Raw genomic sequence first — 10,156 nt, forward strand, 5'->3', positions numbered from 1 at the left:
TCAATCACACACAATATATACAATGGCGACTTGGCATTCTTCGATGATAAAGCCTAAAGGAATACCAAATATAATATGTATCACAAATGACTAATGACATAGTATATTTGATGTGGATCGATTGGAAAGAGCGCATAGCATGCTTGTGCCATTGGGTAACTAATAGATCTACCTAATAATGAACAGTAGATTGTACTCTTGATGGGCTTAACAACTTCATGTTATATAAGCAACTGTTGATTCCCCATTAACTAGCATTTTAGAAATTGAAATACATACAACATACCAACATAGTGATTTGTTGTTCGGTAATGAGAGTTAAAGAAAAGAAAAGAAACGGAAGCATGAAGTTATTTTGAATAAAGAGTGCAAACACATTTCATTCATTCGAGTAATCGACACATGAAAGCTAAGACGATAAGAATGAATTGGATGCTAGAAAACTGTGTTGCGACACGATGCTTTAGAAGGAATCACATCGAAGAAGTGTCAAGACTAATTTTACTAAATAGCATTGAATTTAGAGATGTGGATCATGGGTTGGATAACTTTACAAATTGGTGGTGTTGGAAGTTAGAAGCAAAAGGGTTAAAAGAAAAAGAGAGGAGATAAATTTAACTAAGAAGAGGTCGTAGAATTTGAGAGACATTTGGAGCTGTAGAGTGATTAGTAGTTGGGCACATAATTTACTTGAATTAGAAATGCTTGAAAAAACTAAGCTTAATATTTGCACTATAATTAGTTGCTAATCAAGGTAAGCAGCTTAAAAAGAATGATTTAGGTGTAATTGGATGGGCGATTCGGGGCGCCTCCTACATAGCTAACATGATCAAACATGTTTTGGTGATTGGAGAGCTGGAGGTTGGGCAGCACATTGTAGAGGGCCATGGCGTTGTTCCCTAAGTTAATGCTGTTAATAATCGCGCCCGAATTGGTCCCGGCCGACGAATCGAGTACGGTTGTGGCCGTGGGCGTGGATTGCGGGGCACCAATGGCTAGCACGGCCGTGGCGGTCGTGCCCGCCACACATTGGTCCATGCTGTTGGGTTCGTCCACGTGGATTAGGGGCAGGCGTTCATATGAGGCACTTAAGAAAGAGGCCGCCATTATAACTACGGGCCCCGATGCGAGCAATGCCCCCACGACATTTCCCCCCACCACTTGACCCTGCCCGCCCGCGAGGTAGATGGTCAAGCCCGTAGTGCCCGACGGGCTGGGCTGCGGGAGGAACGAGCCCGAGAGGGACAATATCTCGAACCGTCCGTGCAGCGTCACGGTGGCCCCCGGGGCTGCGGGTTGCCGGAGCGTGACATTCGTCACGGTCCCGCTCCCGCTTAGCACGCACACCCCGCGTTGGCGCCGGCGTGCAAAGTCCGCCACGCTCTCGCTCACATCGGACCCGTTTGCTACCTCCAACATGTGGGTCCGTAGCGCATTCGCACTGTCCCGCGTTATGATGATGGGGGGCTTGGGCTTGTTTTTGGACCCGGGCGGCCGGCCCCGCGGACGCCGCGGCGCCTCCATGCCGCCACCTACACCATCCCCACCCGTCGTGGTCAATGCCAAGCGGTTCGCGTCGTTATTATGGCTGTTGTTGTTATTGTTGTTGTTGGTAGCAGTAATGGATGTACGGTTCATGTTGTTAATCGCGAGATCACTGCTTCCACTGTGTTCTTCGTCGGACACTGTGCCCACCACATTACCGCCCATCGCGGCATTACCACCTAATGACCGCATGTCCGGCCTAAATTCTCCTAGGACACCGAAATGCCACTAAATGCAATTATTACATACTCAATGAATAATCATTCAACACGCTAAGATTTTAAAAACAACAAATCCTTGGTTATACATGTTTATAAATCTTAATGATTCAAGTTGAATATGTATTGACAGTCATTCAATGCAAGAGTGTAACTCATTGATCTAAACTTTAATGAGTAAATATAGATGCAAAGATAGATAGATTTTTAGTTTGAATACTCACCCAATGTTCTTCTTAATATGGAGCACTGATTAAGCTAGTGATTAGGAAAGACAATATACTGTGAGAGAGGACTTGGGGCTTAGCCTTTCCTTCACACTATAGATTAGTTTTCATTAATGATTTGTCATGACTGAATATATATCTTGTTGTAATATGACGGGCAAAACAAATTTTATGTGGTTCTCTCTCTCTCTCTCTTGTTTGTTGCAATTCATGCCACCTCAGAGTAGCTAATGCTTATAAGTTAATGTTTACTTCTATAATGTAATGTGGATTTCTCTTGTGTCACTTTTGTAACCTTGAAATACAATGACCTAATCCTAACCCTAGACTTCTTGTCCAAGAAAAAATGCAAAGAACAACCCTTTCTTTGTAAAGAGGAGTAGGGCATCATTGCCAATAAATATCCTAATGTAAATAAGAGGTGACCCTCTTGGAAAACCATTTGAAAGGCTCTTGTGACTTGCTAACTACAAAACTATCAATAGAATCTAAAGAGTTGTGAGGTGGTAGCATATAAATCTTTATGTAAGCGTTCAAGAATAAATTGAATTAACACTCTTGTTGCTTGCAAGAAGAAGGTGCCCAAGAGAATAATAGAGGTGAAACCATTTAGTAAATGTGATTTACAAACACATAATAATAATAAAAAGCTGACATAACTCCAATTGCATATTAAGCTACATAAGATTGTGTGCATGTATGTGTGTGCATGCACGTGAGTGCGTGACATATATTTAGAAATAGACATCGTGATGGAACAATAGTATAGTTAGTTTAAAACCCCGACAAAGGTTATATATTGATAAGAGATTGTCGATAAGTTTTCCAGGAGATGTGAAAGTGAAACTACAAGTTAAGATACATGATATTGTGTGCATGTGTGTGTGCGTGAGAATGCCCCATATATTGTACATACTACAAATGTAAGTGTAGATGTGCACACAAAGAGGGATAAGGTTGTGTCTATGTGTTTGTTCTAATAAAGGGTGAGACTCTCAAAAACCGATGAAATGAGAGGGGAACATAGAAGCGACACCTCAAATTTTAGATAGTAATCCACTTTGAGAATTTGAAAATGAAGTCCCATGAGATGAATGGATAGCTCTAGAAAAACTTAATTAAACAAGCTTAAATTCCTAGGACATCACATATGTGTGGTATTATCATCCCTGTAATCATATAAATCTTTGATTTTTTTTAAAGAAAAACAATTGAGAATAATATAAAGTTATTGGTTGTTTTGCATAATTGTAGCGCATAAAAGTGCTTTGCAATAGGAAATGAATAATGTTCAATACATTATTTTGCCTTCGAGCAAATATTCTACGAAGCCAAATGTTGTAATTCCATGATTGTTAACATTCAATCACTTCACCAATAATAAGATTATTAAATAATAACTCGTATATGCAAGACATGAATTAGTATGTAATGTATCCACACTAAATGGAAATCTTACACGCAATTTAGAAACATGTGTGTAAATGCAACCCTACTACATAATATTATAACTCATGATTTAGTATCCATGACATATTAAAATAAGAATTTACCCATAAATTGGTATCAGAGAAAGGAATAGGTGAAGGAAGGTAACAAAGTGAAACGTTGAAGCATGGCATCTTTCACCCTAATCATTGGTATTGGGCACAATAAGGAAAGGAACACTTGTGTTGGCTATTTGGATGTGTGCCATGTAAGTCCTATGTTATGAAGAACCCAATTATGGAGTGCATGGCATTCATTATACGAGAAGCATTAATTATTCAAGGTGCAAGCAATGATTGCCCATCGTTATAGATGGTGAGAAGAACCTTGCACGTATAGAGGAAAGAGCTACCTTCATGACTCCAATTTATGTCGTTGGCATGAAACAAGGTGGATTACCACTATTCAAGATCTCCATTACAACCCTCAAATGACTAACAACCACAATGTACTCCTCACCTTGTAGTGCGGGACCGTAATGGATGGTATTTTACGATGGTAACTCCATTTCAACCACAAATATATGCCTCACAACACATGCTTGTAAATATTTGAACATCACTCCAAGCTTGATAACAACCATGGCTCCTATGTTACTATTGGCAAAAATCAACGCATCTTGTGACCTCACCCTTTCTTCTTGCATGGGGCTTGTCTCTTGGTCAAGGCAATAGCTAATAATTTTCCTCATGTTGGGTTTTGCAAGGTTTACCAAGCAAACACCCTATTGCTAGAAAAGTTAGCATCAATGGGTGTCAACCACCACCAAGGGTATCCATGGTACCTAGGCATTCTCTTACTAACAAATTCTCACATGATCTCTCATACATTTAATCTTTATGGAAAAGTTAAATTATTACCATATACTTTAATGGCTTGAGAATGCACTTAATAATCACTTAATCAAAGGAAAGATGAGAGACAAAAACGTGAACAAAATATGCATCATTCCTTGATCACAAACCACTTACAAGATCGTGTTTAGGCTTAAGGCTCAAAAAAGTAATTAAGAGAAAGAGGGAATGATATTTCATGATAGAAAAAAAAGAGAATTGAAGAAAATAATTATAATTTAGAATTTAGTTGTTGTACTTCATTTACAAAAGGTATTACAAATTTTTAATAATTGCCCTTTCATATATTTCTTTTGCTCTAAATGTTTCTACATCTCTTTTTTTGTATCATCCTCATGCTCCTCATCAAAGGAGTGCACCCAATAAAGTGCACACTTTTGCATGTACCAAGTATGTAGTGAAGGTTTTAGTTATAGTCCATAGGTTCGACTGAGTTTACAAGGGCGTGAGGCTTGGAGATGGGAGACCATGTAGAAGGGGAAAAGAGGGTAGTGTAGGATGCGGTGGGTTGGGAGTACATGGCACTTATTCATGGTTGGTGTGACTTGGGGTGGTGTGCATGGTAGATGCAAGCGAGGGAAAGTGGTAAAACGTGTGAACTTTGTGAGTGTTTAAAGATGTGAGGAAGTTTTCAACATTGGTTGCTTATGGGAGTGAAAGCATTTGATGCCCACCATCACATTGAAATCACACATGTAAGTCACTAACTATATTTGCGCCCAACATTAGAGATTGTCAAATTGCAACGGAATGGGTCATATCTTGACATTAAAAGTGAGCCCCAAAAAGGGTGCATGAAGTCATAGTACATGGGGGCATAAAAAGTTCACATGACGGATACAACAACTTCAGTTGGCATTGGTGGCATTGCAACAACATTCGAATCATAGGACACCAAGATTGGCCTACCTACGATATTTGATGGAACGAATTCTCAATTTAAGGGATTTTTAAATCAAGTATGACTCATCATTTGCCTCGCCACTCGAAAACAAATCTCCATTGTTTAATAATTCAAAGAATTTATTAAAGATTTTACAGTCTACTTTAGAGACATGAAAAGTTTTAGGACTTCCATCAATAAAATTAGCCAATTATGACAAGGGGATCATTCAACCTCAACATGTGCAACTCATTTTCATCTTCAAGCATCAAATATTCCATGGGATGATCAAGTGTTAATGGAATGATTCCGTTTTGGCCTTCGTAATGATGCTAAGGACCTACTTATTGCATTTACAGAAGATCCCAAATCACTTAGAAAGCCTTTAGTAAAGTTGTACAATGTGATAATGGACTTTTTGAGCATCGATAGTGTTATCCGTGGAACAAAAGGGATACAATGTGAAACGAATCTAAGGATACGAGTAGGTAAAGTAGGTAAAAAATGACAATCGGGAATGAGGAAGGTAACGGAATACGTGCAACCGAGAATGAAGGCTGAGAAGAAAGGATTGAATGAAGCGCGCCGAGTAGAAAGGGAAGCTATAAAACGAGAAGCAGAATCAGAAGAAAAGGAGATGAGGGGGAGGAATACCCTAGTCTAAGGAGAATTACTGTCTAATTGTATGAGAATAGAACTTCGACCGTGAGCCGTGTAACCTTCGCATCTGAATCTATTAATATGTTTAACTTTGTGGATCTAATCTGTCCAAGCCTCTATCTGTGTTAATTGGATCTGTTGTCTTAATTGCAAGTGCAATTTACAAGGCCGGTTGGGGCCAACTGTTTTTCATAATTAATTAGTTGTGCAATCTTGGGTTTCTTGTCCACCACTACGTACCACGACCTCTTGACCCGATTACCTGAGAAGTAATCGAAGGTGTGATCTTGGAGTGGAGATAACACAATTTGGCACGCCTGGTTCATGTTGTGCAACACAACGAACAACGTAGGTGGCAACCCCCCAGCCACCATTACGGCGCCCAATCACACCACGCATTCTCAGCTACCTTCCTGCCACACCGAGCCAACCGAGGAAACTGCCGACTCCGCGCTCACACAACAATCATCGTCGGAGCCCCAGGAGTCGCACCAATCACCAGTAGCAGCCCCTAACACACAGTCGCACATAGGCTCTGACATCGCCCCACCTTCGAGTCCTCCCGTAGTTACCCAAGCCAAGTTCAACCCCTTTCCGGCGTTATCAGAAGACCCGAACTTCGACACCATGCCTTACCCATATCCCCGTTATACGGATGACCCTGACACAGAGTCTCACATCCACTCTTTTGTGTCGACTTGGCAAACCAACCATTCGACGCAATGTCTTATCAGTGCGGAGGTCGATGCCTCCAAAATTGCTGGATTCACACTGTCCCTCGATGGATCCACGGCCCAGTGGTACTCCCGACGCTGTCCTCGGGATTTTGCGATGTTTCAAGAAGTTCGCACTCAATTCCTTGAATTTTTGCACCGTGCAATACCTAAACGGGAATTGCTTAGCCAGTTCTACGCTATATTACAGGAACTGCATGAGACAGTGTCACGGAATTCCGCAGGTACGTGTAGGATCTTCGGCGGGACCACGGGGGTCTTGGACTAGGGAGTAGAGGGGGAATGGGAGCTTAACCTTCGACCTTAGAGGTCAAGAGGAAAGGAGAAAGAATAAGAGGTCAGCATGGTAGAGAAAATAGAGACAAGATACATGAACAAACTATATTAAGAATCCATTATACGATTACAACCATGGCCGCGTAGGCCAAATCAAAACCCTAGAAGAAACCCTAATCGGATAGGTAAAGAAGAAGAAGAATGAAACCCTATGCGAAACCCTAAACTGAAACCCTCAAAATGGCGACTCCCTAAAGAAAACCCCAAAAGTGACCCCTCACTCCCTTTTATAGTAGTAAGGGGTGAGGCACTTACATAAAGAGGAGTCAAATCCCCTTTCCTTTAATGGGGAATATCTCCCATGATCTTAAATCAGTGAGCCTTTAACTCTCTCCCATCACGCTTTCAATGCCACCACCCATCATATTTGTACCCCCACGTACTCCCCTTTCCTACGTGCCCATGTGCACACAAGTCCACATCATCATATTTACACTCAACGAATTTTTGTAGAACACCTTACACTTTACATTTGCTTATTTACTCCTAGGTTACTGATAGAGAGATGATAGAAAGAAGAGAGAAGGAAGATATATAGATCCAAAACAATAGAGATTTATTCATAATGAATGATTATGGTATAAATAAGAGAGAAAGAAGATACATAAACTGAAGCCTACAAGGATAAATTGATCACTAGAAAAACGCACTACATGAATAGGCAAGAAAAACACCACAAGAAAGAGACTCCACCACCACCTTACTCTTCTTGCTTTATATGAAGTTCTCCTCTACTAGATAAGTTTCCCTTGCTTTCTTTTCCACACTTTTTTTAGAAGTTTTCCATCTCCTATTCTTAGTTATGACACAACGATCTTCTAATTGTTATATCTCCCTCATCCAAGCTCCAAATTTAGAGCTTTAAAAAGATACCGATAGCTCTCTTCATAGGCTTTCTAACCCATATTTGAACATGATATTTGGCGTCATGAGCGTTCGTTTTAGACTGTGTTTTGGTGGCCCACTTTTTCCTTCTTTTACTTTTCTCCACGTGTCTTGCTTTTTGTTTGACTTATCCTCAAGACCTTGGTTCGTGATCTTGCCCTCCGGATGTGAACACGCCATACCTTATATTCTTGTAGACTTCAATACCTTGAATTCTAAAAACACTTTCACATTTAGCCCTCCCCCTTGCTTTTTGGTGAACCATTTATGGTGAACCCTAAGCTACTAATAAAACCAAAACTTCTCCTTCGCCTTATTCATGGCTATAGACAAAGAAGGAGAGAATAAATAAAACAAATTATGTGAGTAAAACCCCCGCTAGTCGGTAGAAAAAACCTCACACTCCTAGACACACACCCACACACATTGACAATTGTCATCACCATCTTTCTCCTTGTCAACACAAAGAAAGAGGTTACCACAATTACTATGTCTTTGTCAACTCTCCAAACACGAGTAGGTCCATGCGATACATAACTCTTGAGAGAAGTAAGCATGTCAACATATGAATAAACCTTTTGCGCGAGTGAACCTTTTGCACAAACACCTTCAAAGCTTTGAGACTTGTCAGAGTTGTCACCTTTTGAATTACTTTGATCTTTGATTCATCCATATAAATTCCTTCTTGGCATACCACATTCCCCACACTACCTTGTTTTCTATAAATGACTATTTCATCTACAATCTCATCTTGGAAAGGAAGTGAAAATTGATCTTGTTTGGTTGAATCAATCAAGGGTTGGAAGTTGATGTCTTTCTCCTTTGGAACCACAACAATAGGTGAGACAAACTTCAAATCCTCCAACTTGAGGTGGTGCTTGATGCCTTCTACTCTTATCTGTGAATAGTCATTTATGAATAACTTTGGAAACTTAAAAAGAAGGGAATTAAACCTTAGATGTTCTTCTCCTTGGACATCGTTTGAAATCTTCTTCTTTTTCCCTTCTTCAATGACTTCTTCTTCCTCCTTAGACACCATGTGGAATGATTTGTTTTCCCTATCCCATGAAGATTCATCAATTGCTATGCTTTCCTCTTCCTGCTTGCCATTGTCGATAGATGATTCCTTCTCTTTTATACATTTGATTAGTTGTGGTGGATCCTTTGATGGTGATAAGTTCATGATACTCCAATCATGCATTACAAGTAATTCTCTTGGCTCTTGATCAAATTGTTGTTGAAGAGTTGATGCCCACATAACTTTGTTGCTACTCAATGCAAATCCAAAACACAAATCTTGCACGAACACCTTCATACACTGCAACTTGGCATTTACCAATGCTTCCTTACATGCATTGATCTCCAAAAGCCAATCTCCAGCTATCACTTCGAGGTTACCTTCTTCATCTTGCAACTCCCTTGTGGGTACTTCACCATCAATAACTTTTTCTGTCATATCTTCCATTTCATCTTGCACATATTCATCATCAACCACCATATCGCTTGTTGTATCAATAATGTCCTCCACATGATGTACATTGGCATCACCATCCATAGCATCGCTTCTCATAACAATCTCCTTGGATTCTTCTTTCACATCATCATTCTTTATATCATGGTTGTCCTCATGAACTATATGGGGGAACTCCACATTCATCACCTCTTCTTCTTTGTCTCTGGAATCACCTTCAAAGACATCATTATAACTCCAAAAATTAGAATAATGATATGAGGGAACCTGTTGAATCAGACATTGTAAGTATGTTGGTTGTTGGCTCATGACCGATCCACAATTATTATAGCTTGGATTTATGGTATATGACGTCGACACTCCATATGCTTCACCGAATAACAGCTTCTTCAATTGTTGATCATAACTTTGACATACTCAAAGCAAATCATGGAAAGACCTTGGGTACTTCATATGCACTTCATATTGAAAATATGGATCTAGCCCTGCTTTGAATCTTTGCATCTTGAAGTATACATCTTCAACGCCTCCAACAAGTCGAATCCAAGTGGACCATATATCCAAAAACGTCTTCTCATACTTGAGGTAGCACATTGATGAAACCATACGCAATTGGAAAAGTTCTCTTCGTAGATCTGTTGCATCGCGAACTCCATATCTTGCCATCAGTTTGATGATGAATCGGTAGATCCAACCATGAATGAGTGGACAACCGTTCCTCCCGTTATACGGAAATGATCGGCCCTCCCTAGAGCGCCAAAAATGATAGAGAGATGATAGAAAGAAGAGAGAAGGAAGATATATAGATCCAAAACAATAGAGATTTATTCATAATGAATGATTATGGTATAAATA

The 10,156-nt window shown here is 40.1% G+C and overlaps 1 pseudogene across 1 annotated transcript; it reads right to left on the reverse strand.

Moving 5' to 3' along the window:
• Window positions 1-606: 606 nt before the first annotated feature.
• LOC147852543 (AT-hook motif nuclear-localized protein 16 pseudogene) lies at window positions 607-2,445 on the reverse strand (annotated as a pseudogene). Its single transcript, XR_015531440.1, has 2 exons — window positions 1,984-2,445; window positions 607-1,751 (listed from the first exon to the last, which is right to left on the reverse strand). The product of XR_015531440.1 is annotated as an AT-hook motif nuclear-localized protein 16 pseudogene (transcript).
• Between the last annotated feature and the right edge of the window lie 7,711 nt (window positions 2,446-10,156).

The sequence above is a fragment of the Azolla caroliniana genome, unplaced genomic scaffold, assembly GCF_043228905.1.
Source record: "Azolla caroliniana isolate FFs.n. ecotype wild unplaced genomic scaffold, voAzoCaro1.0.p SCAF_18, whole genome shotgun sequence".
Lineage (NCBI taxonomy): Eukaryota > Viridiplantae > Streptophyta > Polypodiopsida > Salviniales > Salviniaceae > Azolla > Azolla caroliniana.